Source organism: Corapipo altera, unplaced genomic scaffold (genome assembly GCF_003945725.1).
Source record: "Corapipo altera isolate COAL_440 unplaced genomic scaffold, ASM394572v1 23, whole genome shotgun sequence".
NCBI lineage: Eukaryota > Metazoa > Chordata > Aves > Passeriformes > Pipridae > Corapipo > Corapipo altera.
This window is the reverse complement of record NW_020884878.1, coordinates 13,994,656-14,010,503: the sequence shown is the minus strand read 5'-3', so window position 1 is coordinate 14,010,503 and position 15,848 is coordinate 13,994,656.

Sequence of the window (15,848 nt, the reverse complement as noted above, 5' to 3'; positions counted from 1 at the left end):
CAGGTCTTTTAACTAACTAACCAACCAAACAAACAAAAAAACCCAAACAAATCCAAACTAACCAAACAAAGACACAACCCCCATCAAACAAACAAACAAACAAACAAACAAAACACCAAAAACAAACAACCGAACAAAAACCTCCAACATAAAAAATGAAATAATTAGCCTAAAAAAATAACTTTTGTGTGTAATGGTACTGTGAGCTATATGGTGGCATTGCCAGGAAAACAGAGAAGGAAGAGGATAGGAAAAAAACAACTCTGAAATAAACACCTGAAAAAGAATTACCAAATAAATACTTGATCCTTTCAGGGAGAACAAAGGTTTCTGCTATCATGGCTAAACAGCAAAGATTTGATCTTGTAAACTTAAAAAATCTTATTTTACTGGAAGTATGTGATTTTCTATAGTGTAGTATTCCTTTGGGCAAATTTTAATAATAATATAAAAGAATATATGGGACCAAAAGAAAATATATTCATGTTTTTTTCAGCCTTTCTATTTCTCCATCATTTAAGCTTTAAAGAAAGAGCATATTTCAAATTGCACTTACCTGTGACAGCAAACTGGTTATCACTGTCCATAGCACCCTTTCCACTCATGGATTCAGTTGACTAAGCTGATCAGAATCAACCATTTTTATGTACAAATATGTACCATTTTATGTACAGAATTTTTCAAGCATTTAGTGCACTTTCAACCAACTTTCTTCAGGCATTTAAGATAAACATCATATTTCAGAAATTCTGACTGAAGCAAAGCAGAATGTATGAACCTGTGTGATGATACATTAAGAAAAAAATTTTTTTGATAAGGCAGGAACCCCAGGCTCAAAGTAAAAATTACTCAGCCTTCATCTTCCAGGTTTCTCATAAATTTTTATCCCACTTTATATTTTCAGCTTGTTGTCAAATACTAGATCAATTAATTTCCATATTTTGTTTTTCCTTTCAAATACAATTCAGATGAGAGCAAAAGTATGAAAGTAAGTAGGAAGTTTAAATTAACATTTAATTAAAAACTTCATAAAATATTCACCTGTAGTTTAAATCTTGGAAGGGAATGGAGGTTGGGTCTCCCTATGTCTGAAGCTGCACATATATCTTCATTGACTAATATATACATAAAATGTTGAGATGAAATCTTGACTCTTCCCATTCAGCAAGGTATTTGACCTTTCATTTCTTGACTTTCACATCTGAAAACAAGAAGAAAATGATGCTGCCTCCTCTTTTTTTGTGTATTAATTTGAAAACTAATGGAGTAAATTATCATCTAAACCCTGCAGAATATCTTACGTTATATTAGAAAACACACAATAAAAGCGGAAAGTTGGCTGAGATAGGTACTTGTGATAACCAGTTTCTAGTATTTGAGCACAGCAGCATGCCTCAGGGAACCCTGCTGTGCCTCACTTCTTAATGTTATTGTTCCTGTTACACAAAAGATGCTGCCAAATACATCCACATTCTCCAAAATTTCTTCTTTTCTCTTGTATGTCCTAATCTTTAATTAAACTGTACAGACAATATATATAGTTAGTGCAAATGGCTGAAATATTGAACGACTTCAGGTAATGAAATACAGATAATGAAATACATTGATTTACTTTATCATTAAGTGACCTCTCACTGCCTTGGCTACTGCGAACCTTACATTTCCTACATTTTTAGCTGTTTAAGAATGTGCAACAGGTTAAATTGGAAAGCTCCTTAAGGAGAGAAAAACAGAACCTTGTCCCTGTCAGACCTCAACAATATTAAATTTCTCTACTGTATTTTGTGAAACTGCTTATTCCCAGACATAAATGTTTGACAGTGCCATGTCCTGCACTTAGGTCACAACATCCCAATGGAACAACACAGGCTAAGGGAAGAGGGGTTGGAAATCTGCTCAGCCAAAAAGGACCTGCGGGCACTGGTCAATAGCCAGCTGAACATGAGCCAGCAGTCTCTCCAGGTGGCCAATGTGTCAGAAATAGTGTGGCCAGCAGGACCAGGGCAGCGATTGTCCCCCTGTACTTGACATTGGTGAGGCACATCGCTAATCCTGTGTTCAGTTTTGGGCCTCTCACTACAAGAAAGATATTGAGGTGCTGAAACACATTCAGAGAAGGTCGACGAAGCTGGTGACGGAACTGGCACACAAGTCTTGTGAGGAGCAGCCAAGGGAGCTGAGGTTGTTCAGCCTGAGGAAAAGGAGTCTCAGGGGAAATCTTATCACTCTCTACAACTACCTGAAAGGAGGATGTAGCAAGCTGAGGGTTGGTCTCTTCTCCCAGGCAACTAGGGACAGGACAAGCAGAAATGACCTCAAATTGCACCAGGGAAAGTTCAGGTTGGATATTAGGAAAAAATTTCCTTGCTGTAAAGGTGGTTAGGTATGGGAGCAGGTTGCTCATGGAAGTGGTTGAATCACTGCCCTGAAAGTGTCCAAAAAAACATGTAAATTTGGTTCTTAGGGACTTCATGTAGTCTCTGACAGTGTTAGGTTAAGGGTTGGACTTGGTGATCTTAGAGTCTTTTCCAACTTTAATGATTCTCTATGATATATAGAAATGGTCATGTACTGGCTTTTCAATGAAATAGAAAACATAGAATACTAGTTTAGATATGGAACTGTGCGTAAAATATTAATGCAGCTGTAAGTATTGCTTACTTTCCTTTCTTAGGGTAAAAGCCCCTGTCTTGATGTCTTATGGTCTGATTTAAATTTTGTAAAGGTTTTTGGGGAGAATATACTTATACTGGAGTAGCTGTTACTTATGTATTTGACTATTCATGCTTATTACTTTCAAAGTTAACAACAGGAAACTGAAAGCTGGGACTACTTTTACAATATCCCTTTATTTGAGGTATTGAATTTCAAGAGGATCCTTTAATTATTTTCCTGGATTATAACACCTTTTTTTGTTTGGATGCAGTGCTTGTACTTCTGTGACAGCTTTTATGAGACACACTTATTTTTGGCTTCGCCTTAGAAGGAGCTATATAATATTCTCAAGCTTTTATGTTCATACTTAACATACAGTAGATAGTCTGTGAGAAAAACAAAGACCCAGTTATGACAAAAGATAAATTTCAACAGGTCCTGGTAAAATTGGTTCTAGCTTTTATTCTTCTTAAGAGGCTCCAGTGTAACTATAATGCCTGAACAAGGTGAAGTGTTTGTCACCGTAGAGGGTTTACGTGCACTAAGGTGTAATTCTCTGATCTCTCTAAGTCATTTTGTGTTCTCAAAGTGAAATGCAATATACTTTCACTAGGTATTCTAAGTAAATATATTAAAATATCTGCTAATTTTTACATTGATTGTAGAAGCAAAAGAGGTTACTTCTACTGGGACAGACACTGTGGAAAAATCACTTACAGATTCCACAGATTCACACTTCTTTAGGTTTTTAATTTTTGGAGGGAGTTGTTATAATACCAGATGAAATATCTACCCACAAAAATGCAGTGGCCTTGAGCAACATTCTGAGTATTGAATAGCAGCTTCTGAAAATAGAACTCTGAGGTGTTTCTCCAAAATTTGATAAGTCTGATCAGAACAGAATGAAATTACATAAACTAGTTCTACAATTAAATGTGATTAAAGTATTGCACTTGACATTTTTAACCCTCTTTTCTTTGCAATAGCAAAACTTTCATACATGGCTAAAAACAAATAACCTTCTTTTCCTATTGAAATTACTTTTTTTAATGTTTTCCACTTTTTTTTTCTGAATTAAGTTTTACATTAGATATTCACTTGACTTTTAGTTCTCACATTTCTCTAAAACACTGTCATTAAATAAAGTACTTCTACAATCAATTTACTGTGTCAAATTAGAAAAGCCAATTGAAAATCCAACATATTTTTTATACATATATCAACTCAAAACAAAATTTTATTTTCTCATTACACTATTTTCAACACCTACAGACGGTACATTTATTCCTTACTTAAACAGGGAAAATTAAAGTTGAATATTCATTGCTCTTGTTTAGTTTTGCTTCCTGTCTATTTGTAAACCATGTCTGTCATGATGAGCTACAAAATATCCGCTAGATTTCAACTGCGGTTGCTATAGGTCTGGGTTGGGAATAGACCAGAGCTGGAGCAGAAGGTTCAGTGTTCTACTGCTAAATGCTCAAGCGTGTAACTCATCCATTTGGCATGTATAATTTAGTTAATTTCATAACATTTCTGCTATTCTAACTAAATATTTAAAACAAAAGCATGTTGGGATTTGTTTTAATTTTTTGGTTTTTTGAGTGAATGTTGGAAAGGATGTTTTGGTCGCCCAGTGTGGCTTCAGCTTTCTTAAGAAAATGAAAACAGAAGGATGAGGAAATAAAATTATAATTTGTAGAAACGGACCTTATAAGCATGTAAGTGTATACCCATATATTAATGAGTAGTAAAAGACTACTGACTCAAACTTCCTAATACTCCAAAATATTAACTACCCTGTCCTAGGAAAATAGGCATAAAAACTTGAGACTTCAGAAATTTACCTGAATGTCTGCTGGAACTAATAATGAAAAGGTGTTAGGACCTATAAAGAAGTAGCAAAAAGGACAGCTAGACCTCATCAAACAATATATTTTGATTTGTTATATATTTGTTATATTTTGATGCTATGGAAGTGGGAAAAGTCATTTAGAAAAACTGAAATATCTGCCATAAATTCTGAAATGAAGATACAGTCATTTGGCAGTGTCAGGCTATGTTGTTACTTGAGACATGTAGATTAATCTGGTAAGAGTGTACTAAGTGTACTAAGATCAGACACCTGTAAGACCAGTGTGTGTGCATAACAGCCTGGAAGCTCACATGACGTTTGGTCATGCCAAACTGCTTGGCATGCCAAAATGCCAAATAGGCATTTTGCTGCTTGCTACTGGGTGTAGCTCGAAAAGACTCAATGCAAATTTTTCAAGCATAAATTATTCCACAGATGTTTGTGAATGGATAGAACATTCAAAAAAACTAAAAAGGAGGATATTTTTATTTTTAGGCAATTGGCTCTGTGTGTTTCTTTCCCATACAAAAAGAGAGCAGAAGAGCTTGACATTTAGATGTCAACAGTTTTCTGTAAAGTATGAACTTGTCTTCAGTGATGAAAGAATATAAGCGGTAGACAGTACAACATGGAAAGGAAAATGAGGCAGAAGAAAATATGTGGAAAAAGCACTGAGGAAACAGAACAACTTCATAAGTGTATACTGCAAAGGTAATGTATACTAATATCAGTATGTTCTAGCTATAGAATGTTGAATGAGAATACAAAAATACAAATACTACTTTGTTGCAGCATGGATTAATCTGACCTTCTGTTCTTTTAGCTCACAGAGAATTTACTGTTTTTCTGGATAGAATACTAAATTTTTAATGCTGGAGTAAAATGTTGTTCTGTGACTGTTAAAGTTGACCACAAAGAGCTGTTTACTTTTCAAAAGACAAACCTACCAGATTCAGAACATTATCCTCTGTGAAAGGAGTTATATACTCCTAATGTATCCTTCTGCCAAGGACTGTGCACTTTCTTTACAGATAAATCTTTTGTAAGCTTGTCAAGAGGTATTTTCGCACTGAGTTTGTCACTCTAACCTTCTGAACAATCCATCTGTATTCCAACCATACACAGAAGAATAAGCAACCTGTACTGGAAAAATAGGAAGGCAATTTTTTTTTTTTAATAATTATAAATATAAGAATAAGACAACAAGTATTGCAATAAAATTACAAGAGATTTGGGACTTAATTTTTTTTTTTTTATTCAACAAAAGACTAAACTGTAGTTTTCTACTGTTATGTAGAAGTAATTGAAATCTATCTCTAACTTTCATTGTCATGAAGTGTAGTACTGAAAAGAAATTACATATTTCCAGAATATTATAGCAGAAATCAAGTCTTACAGCTGTAAGCTATTTAAAAGTATTTGAGCATTATATTTTGTTTAGATGACACATTGAAATGGCTTGTTAACCGGTGTGCTGGTTTAAAAGTTAACCAGCAGGGGAAATGAACTCAACTCAAAAGAGAGATTGTAAGTCAGAATAGCAATTTAATAAAATAATACAATAAACACAACTACACAGACAAGCAATTGGTATCAACCCACAAAACCCAAATGTACAACCTGGCACCCCAGGGCACAAACAAAACAGTGCTCCCTGGGCCCCCCCTGAGTCCAAAGCAAAGGGAGAGGGGAAAAACCTGCTGGTGGGAGAGCTGCTGCAGTCCAGCTAAAAGTGGTGATTGTAGTCCAGCCGAGGGTGGTGGTGAGCTGCAGTCCTCCTCTGGATCCCACGAGTGGAGAGAGAGCAAGGTTCTGAAACTCCAGGTTTATATATTCTCCAGCTCAGGCAGCAATGCTTAGCCCCTCCCCCAGAGTGGGGAATTCCATAAAAGGATGTTCAGTCCTTCCCTCAGAGTGGGGAATTCCATAAAAGGGTGTGAGGGTGCTCAGTCAGGGAATTCCACAAAAGGGCATGAGGACAGGAGCATGGGGGGGGGGGGGCACCTCGCAGGCCTCTACTGACAACAGTTTCTGGGAAATGGCATGGAGGGCTATAGAATGCACAGTTTTGGGCTACACCCATCCAATGATGAATCGGTCCCAGCTGTTCTAACTAGGACACCGGTAAGAGGACCACATCCTGAAAAAGTTACCTGTATACATTATATTTCTTACACGTCCACAAGCTTTATGTTGCACCATTGTACTTTAGATTGTGATTGTCCTATCAGGTGCAAGGCAAATGGGAGTTGAAATTCCATCTAACAGGGAATTTTCTGAATGTGTCTGTTGCAGAAGCAGCTGCAGCTAAATAACCTTAGTGACAACCTGCTGTGCAAACACTCTTTAGGAGGCCTGAGTCGCATTTATGCTAAGGTCCTTTTCTCTGGCAGTGGTACTGACTTTAAGACATGGTAAATATAATTTTAAAGCCACTTTACATAACCAGAGGAAATCAAGGGAGTTAAAAATAAGTGAAAATTAAGGTCCAAGCATTCTATGACTCTACTCATTTCTCACAACATTATTGATACAGTGAATAATTGCTTTTAAAATAAAATATATCAAATGCTTGTGGTTTGTAAACCTTACTACATCAATGAATACCCAAAAAAAAAAATGAAACAAAAGTCTGTGGAAAAGTTACAGCAATTGATTTTAGTCCAGCTGACCAAACCATACAGCAAGTGGAGGCTTTTTGACACAGGAGCTTCATTACACCCTCCTCTGATCCAATGATTAGGTCTCCAAACTCAATAAATAACCATTTAGCCTCTAATATAATACATATTGTAAAACATATGTAAAAAAATACATTCAGAAGGGCACAATTAGGGAACAGTACAACTGAACCTTTTCTCAGCCCGTTTCTTCCTTTTCATCATGCTCTTTTGGTCGTATATCTTATGCATTATGCATCCTCTTTCACTGATAACTTACAATATCTGTGAGCAAACAAGGTATTTTCTTCCCCATTGAAATGTTTGACTTTCCTATTTATTTCTGATCTTTTTTTTTCTTTTTTTTTTTTTTTGAGTTTAGTGCAGTGGGTGGGAGGTGGGGTTATTAATCGCCATTGAAGAATGTTTACCGGGTTTTTTTAACTAGGCATCAGTAACTGATTGGATGACAATCACAAAGATCCCATCTGTTCTATTTCAGCAACTATTAAATTTTGAGTGAGTACATCTACTCTTACTTTTTCATGATAAAATAAGACTGTTTGCGTCCAGGATTGAGAAAAAAAAAAATTAAGCTTTTCACATTTCTGACACCAGAGAACTGTAGAAGCATATGTTGAATTTAGAGGAAAATTTTCTCAAGAAATTTGATAGAATTAGAACAGTTTGATAGAATTAATGGTCTTTATCATGAAATTAAACAGAACACAACAAAACTGAAAAGAATAGAACAGTAAAAAACAGATTGAGCTAGGAGATAAGATTACCCTGGTTCATGGAAGAAATTATTTTCCTTTACTACCTTTTAAAATGAAGTTCATGGGATAAGTGATCAGTGTAAATCCAATGCCAGTTGTTTAAATAAATACATGACAAACACTAAGACCTTTACAGTGCAGTCATTTATTCATACCATAACAGGTTTGCATGAAACAGGGCAGTTGCTTTGTAAAATGTTTTTTGAAAAACAGAACTGCAACAAGAGGAAGTGGCTAACCAAGAGCTAGTTGCATACATCCAAAAAGACTTATGAGTTAAAATGAGAAGAAAAAGTAGTTTGGTTCTTTTGGGGGGTGAAAGCCAATATTGACTCAGACAGATCTGAACAAAAAACAAATATGTTAACATTTTCCAAACAGTTGATCCTGATGCAAACAGCAAGGCCTATACCTCTTCAGACCCCTTTGTACAACTAAACAGTCTAATGTAAAGTTTAAATAAAAAAAAAAAAAAAATAGTCTCTGAACTATATAGACTGTCATAGTGAGAAAAATAAAATAGATTTATCAAGACTATTAAAAGATAGAACAATATTATCAGAAAAAGTATTATTTATGCCTTACCTTAATGCAACTCATGCAAGTCTATTATACTTTTAATATCATATCTTTGAAAATTAAATAGGACAGAAATATATTTTAAGCAATATCATCAAATAATACAATAGTAATGTCATACACAATAACATATGTGATGTATGTACATATATTACATACAGCATAGAGGCATTTTACCTAGTTTATATAATAAGCAGGTCAGGAATAATTTTATCTAAAAGAAATGTGCTTATAACTTTGAGAAAAACTATGAATTGTGAAAAAAAATAATGCTGAAAATGAGAATTTAAATAGGAGGTTACTCTCAGGACGGGTATTTAAAAAATAAATTAAATTACTGCTATTTGCAGTAGAAGCAGCCTAAACTATCGGTCTTGGAGTCTTCCGTCTTGCCTTTCTCGACCATTAATTTACCATATAAGTGATTTGGATTATTTCATTATTAACAATTCCAACTTCAGAATTCTTTATAAGTCAATATAAGGAGGCACAAGAATTTCTGAGGAATGCATAATTTCTACTAACACTCTGTAATGTGTTCAGGCCTCCTTAGCTTCTAAAATTATCTTCCTTTATTTATTGTGGAATGACTTAAAGTGGATTTTATGCAAACATCTTAGGTTCTGTTCAATAACTGTCACCTCACAGAGAAAAATAGTAGAAATTATCAATTATCTTAAATCCCGATGTAATTTTTTTTCGTTTTGGCAGGGAATATTTTGTCCCTTTAATATTTGAACCTAACAGTTGCATACATCCCAGCATTCTATCAATTCCTGGTTAACTCAGATAAAATCCAAGTTTGTAAACTTTTCTGAACTGACCTCAGTATTTGTTTGCCCTGCAGACTTCAGCTAATAAAACTTGAGACAGCCCCAGGCTGAAAGTGTTGTGCAAATTAGAGCAGCTCCAGGTATGATGACTCTGAAAACCTGCTGTTTTATCATGGATTCCTGTTAGTCCCAGGAGATAGCCACTTACAGTCAGTTTGTGAGAGAAACTGGAAGCTTCTAATAGCAGCTTATGTACACTACATGTTTTGTAAATTGCTGAGACACTTAGTGTATCAGTATATATTGGGTTATTTTAAATGAAAGCTCTCTGATTAAAGACCTAAGGAGGGAAGGAATAGGCCAGAAGAAACAGTTCCTAAGTTAATGAAGTTAGACCAAAGAAGAGCTTGCTAAAGCTCTAAAATAATTGAACACATCCTGAGGAAGACAGATATGTTCATTAACATATGATTCAAAAAGTTCAGACTACTCACATAACTGAGATAGACATTCTCGTAGACTTTCACATTTTATTTTTTTGCTTACTCGTATCTACTTAAAATAAATGTTATTTTTGCTCAAAAAATATCTCGTTTATATTTTGCAATCTCATATTCTCTAAAAGAGAGCAGATGCCTGTGCTTCATCAGTAATTAATGTGCAAGGCTAGGAGAACTGTGAAATTCTACTCTGGATTATGTAGAGACAAAAGACAAAGAACCACAAAAGCAGTGTTAGGGGAGAAGGCGGGAGACAGGAGTGAGGGGAAGTGTAGCAAGTCTTATGAATGTAACCTTGGCATCTTGAAATAAAGAGAATTATTTTTCTTTTTGCCTTCCTGTGCAAAGCAGTTCCTGTGATCAGTGAATTTTCTATCCAACAGGATTGTGAGATGCCTGGGTGGTAACACTGATGAAAGCCATCTACGAAGGTATATAAACAAGCTATTTAATGCCTTCTTCTTCAGAACAGGTTTCTTAGGTATTTCCTGTTTATCCTCTCTAATCAAGCAGGAGATGATAGCTAAAATTACAGTGTTGGAACTTTTTGGGGTGACTGTGGAAATAGGATAGAGTTGCTAATATCAGATGCTAGCTAAAAAAATTACATTCTGAAAGCAAGTTTTGAAAGGAGCTCTGTACTTATCCCAAGTTTTTCTGAGTCCATTTTTTGAAGGAAAAACAAGATCATTTTGGATTATGTTGAACATTGCAAGGGCCAAAAACAAAACTTCAAAAAGAGTCTTACAAAATAAAAAGTTTTAAACTTTTAAACATAGGATCAAAGAAAAATTTAGGCTAGAAGAGACTGCTGGAAGTTACTTGCTTTAAATTTCTCAGGGCCAGGCCAACTTCCAAGTTGAACTAGACACCATAAAGCCTCGCACAGCTAAACACTGAAAGCTTTCAAGGATTGTGATCCTCCAGCTGTTCTAGGAAAACTGTTTCAATGTTTAACAACTGACAAGGGGAAGAATTTTTTTCTTATGCTCAACTGTTCTAGTTGTGCTGCAGCTTCTGAACACTGGACTCCATCCTCTTATTATGCACCAAAACCAAGCCTAGTTCCATGCTTTCTATATGTTGTATTTTAAGTAGTTAAAGGCTGCTATTAGTGTTATAGAAATATAATTATTACTTATACTATTTAGCCTTTTCTCATCGAAGTTAAACCAAGCTGGTAAAATTTTTTTTCTTAGGTGATTTGTTGCAGCTCCCTAACCATCTTGGTGACCCATTATTAAACCCTCTCTAGTTTATTGATATTTCTCTTGTACAAGGGACGCAAAACCAGATAAATTATTCAGGATGCAATACAGAAGTGGGAAGTAGAGAAGAGTAAACACAATCTCAACTTGTGGGCTACTCTCTGACTAATTTTATTGTGTTTGCATGGCAAGGTTTTGGTAGCGAGAGAGGTCTACAGGGGTGGTTTCTTGAGAATCTGATAGACACTTTCCCTATGTCTGACAGAGCCAATTCAGAGAGCTCCAAGATGGATCCCAAGATGGGCCTAGCCCATCAGCAACAGTGGTAGTACCGCTGGGACAGCATATTTAAGACCAGGAAAAGGTTATTGTGCAGAAGCAATTACAGTCAGAAAAGTCGGAGTGAGAATATGTGAGAAAAACAACTCTGCAGGCACCAAAGTCAGGGAAGAAGTAGGGGGAGGAGATGCTCAAGGCACCAGATCAGATGTTCCCTTGTAGCCTATGCTGAGACCATGGTGAGGCAGGTTATCCCTTTGCAGCACATTGAGGTCCATAGTGGAGCAGAGATCCACGTGCAGTCTGTGAAGGACCCCATACTGGAGCAAGTGGATACCTAAGGAGGCTGTAGTACTGTGGGAAGACTGTGTTGGAGGAGGCTCCTGGTAGGACCTATGGCCCTGTAGAGAGAGGAGCCCATGCTGTAACAGGTTTGCTGGCAGGACTTGTGACTGTGGAGAACCCATGCTGGAGCAGCCTGTTCCTGAAGGGCTGTACCACATGGAAGGGATCCAGGCTGAAGTAGTTCATGAAGAGCTGCAGCTGATGGGAAGGATTCACACTGGAGAAGTTCATGAAGGACTGTCTACTGTGCGAGGAACCCCACTCTGGAGCAGGGGAAGAGTGTGAGGACTCCACCCCCCTGAGGAGGAAGGAGTGGTAGAGAAAACTTGTGATGATTCCAACTCCTATTCCTAATTCCTCTGTGCGGCAGGAGGAGAGGAGGTAGAGAACTCGGGGATAAAGTTAAGCCTGGCAAGAAAGGAGAAGTAGGGGCAAGGTGTTTTTAAGATTTGGTTTTATTTCCTATTATACTGCTCTGATTTAATTGTTAGTAAATTTAATTTCATTAAGTCGAGGATTATTGTGGCAGTAATTGGTGAATGGTCTCTCCCCATTCTTATCAAGACCCATGAGCCTTTTGTTATATTTTCTATCCCCTGTCCATTTGAGGAGGAGAGAGATAGAGCAGCTTTGGTGGGCACCTGGTGTCCAGTCAGGGTTAACCCACTGCATTAATACAGCCCCAAGGGTGTAGTTAGTCTTTATCACTGCAAAGTGATAAAGAAATATATATATATTTTGCTTACCCACCAAGATTCCTAGGATCTTGCCTGCAAGATTGCTCCTTGCTTGTAAAAACACATGTAGTTGTTGCCCGGGTTTCTCGTTGCTCAGCTTCATAGGTATCCTCTTGTTATTTTCCTCTACTGCCTAACACAGTTTATGTTGCACGTCCAATAATGACTGGGGCAGCATGCTAATCTGTTCTTATGTAAAACTAAAGGACTCAGTATACATTAGAATATTAGTGTTACAGATTTACACTTAAAAAAATTAAATATGCACTTTGAAGACAGATGTGCCAACTGAAAGAAGCAACACTTTTTCATTTAACATTCAGTTGTTAACTACATGACTAAAAGTACCTTTTTTATATTTTTTTAATGACATCTACTCATCTAGAGATCTGTGGAAAATGAAGCATTACCTGATTTAGTAGATTTCAATCTCCTGTGTCACCTGCTTAAGTGATATTTTGGAATCTGTTAAAAGGGATTTGGGATTGTACAGCAGGAAGGCAGAAAAGAAGAGCACTAAAAGTTTCTCTTCAGTTCTGTTTTCTAGATTACAGAATGAGAGATGTATTACTTTTTTTTTCTTTGGTTGTGATGATGTGTTGATATAGTGTATCCTGTCCCTGATATGTAAATTGCACAAACTGGTGTGCATTTTCACTTAAGCACTAAAAGCAAACAAATAAGGAACACAAATGAGGCAGAAATTAGAAACAAACAAAGTGGGAAAGTAAACTACTGTGCAGTTTGGACTGGTGCTAGGAGCTGTCTTCACTGACAACTAAATCTCTTTGTTCTCAAAGGCATCCTGCTCTCTAGACAACGAACATAGAAGATACTCTGTTCTTTTTTCTTCATTTTTCCTCCTATTTTGGTATTCAAATTCTTTACAGCCAAATAAAAGTCAATAAACCCTTTAAAAAGATTAACATAATTTTATCTTTTAATTGTATGTAGGACATGAAAGGTTGCATTTGACAGTTATTCCTTTTAAGTAGGTAGAATGTACATGTACCTGCTTCATTACAGTTGATAATAACATTTGCTGATATAATGCACAATTTATACAGTCTCTTATTTACTAGAATTATCTGTTAGGAGAAGTAGAATTTTTTTCTTATTGTCTTGCCAGAAACACAATTAAAAATATGATGAAGAATGGCTACCGATAAATCTTTTTACATTTTCACAAATATTGTTAATAAGTTTTATGTCTCTCTAACAGCATTTCCACTGTCCCCAAAAAAACAATTAGAGAAATCTTTGCTTCTGAGATTTTTATTCTTTTTTTTTCATAGCATATTGGGCATACATGCATTTGCAGGGAGAGCCTGTTACACTATTTCGGGAGACATATTATACAGAGTAAATATCCTGCCATGCATCCAGATTTAAATATCTGGGGGAGGATGTGAAAGCATTTCCATTTACATGATGAAGTAAAAAAGATTTCCAGCAGAGAAAAGGGAACTTACTTAAATTATATATATTCTGCATTTAGGTAGAAACAATTTAATATGGAAAATAAAGATGCATATTAAAGCGTAGTTGACAGCTTGTTTTTATTATTTCTGCAAGCTATCATCTAGTAGCCAAAATATTTTCTCCTTATTTATTTCCCTTCATCTGATAAGATTTGTGAACATTAATTAAAACATCACAGAAGGTAATAAGTACTATATCACTGGGAAAAAAGAACATTGAAACAAGTCATTTCATGAACAACGGAGTCAATAAAACTTGGATTTCAAAGCCAGTGCTCCCCGGATACCCTGGGTGTTTGTATACACTGAAAAGCTTTGACCTTGATTTGGCCTGCAGATTATCTAGCTACTGGGCTTTGTTTTGGAACAAAGAAAATAGTTTCTGCTAAATCAAAATCTAGTGGAGACTTCTGGGACAGGTGGAGGGGCTGTTCCCTGTAAACAATAAAGAATGACAAAGTGCCATATTGGCTTCCCCCACCATACAATACCTTAACAAACTGTTTAGACAGTCCCAGTTCAAACATCAGGATACAGTATCAGCACATTCTCTGAGATTTCATATATATATCTCTCTTATATATATATATTTATTTATTAATTATTTCTTTTAATATTCACACTAAATTATAATTCTTATAGGAAGATTACTTGGGTCCCAGAGGGCACTGAAGTCAAGAGTTATACATTAGATGGCTCTTATGGAATGTCTTTTTTCTCCCTGAACATCAGGAAACGCTTCTTCCCTGTGAATGTGATCAAGCACTGGCACTGATTGCCCAGAGATGTTGTGGCATCTCCAGCCTTGGAGATATTCACAGACTCTCTGGACATAGTCCTGGGCAGCTTGCTCTCCATGACCCTGCTTGTACATACATTTGGACAAGATGACCTGCAGAGGTTCCTTTCAGCCTCAACCATTCTGTGATTCTGTAAATAAATGGAAATTAAGTTTCAAATCTGACGCTGACAAATACCCATCTGATAGTGTAGGTGTGAGCTCTGTTGTCAGCCTGAGGGACACTTAGGGACATTTCCTTAGTGGGGTAAAACTTAGAGGATCTTCTCCACAGTTGCATTGCAGAACAGACAGATCCTATCAAACATCTAATATCTGTGATAGCCCTGTTTCTAGTTATCTGATCGTTGATGTTGTGTACTGGATTTGCAAATTTCACTATGAGAAAAGCCAGACATACAAAAACAGTGCTGCCGCATGAGTCTGATCACTCTTGAAAAGCAAACTGAAACGAAGCGTAACTTGCTGCCATTTCTATCAGAGCACTATGATGTAAGGGCAAGTACTACCCTGCCATTCAGGTACAATTCCTTCTGTTCTCAGAAATGGTGTTTCTCTCTTCTTTCATGGGTTCTTTTATTTTGCTGAAGTAATCTGAACATTTTGAAGTGAACTATCCTTACACAGTTTTATCCTACAACAGTTTTATATTAGCATAAAATTTTGCTTTAAAAGTGGCTATATTGTTAACAGCAGAATTATACTGATGCAGTCTTCATTGAACAAAATTAGGCCAGTGCAAAACAGTGCAAAAGGTGTGGGCATATATCCGGAAACACATACCCTTATACTTACTAAGCTGTTTCCGGGGAAAAGATTTAATTGGAATGGTGAAAGACACATTCTGTTTTAATGACGAGAAGCTTCCAGTCATTCAAAGAAAAGTAACAAAACAGTGTCATTAAAAACATCTGTGAAAAAGATACTGCTTACACAGACCAGGAAAGATTTGTAAACAATCTTGGAGAGGGGGTTGTTTTCATTCTCCTTAGGAATAAAATGTAAGCGATGGGCATTAAACCAATTGTTGAAATGATTTTCTTCAAGGTAAGTAATATATACAATACATAGTAAGAAAACAAAAAAAACCCAACAAAATAAAAACAAGGCAAAACCATCCCCAATGCATGCTCTCAAGTGGGAAGCATAAACAATATTTTTAGCACCCGTCATTTCATATGCAGAAATCTGCAATCAA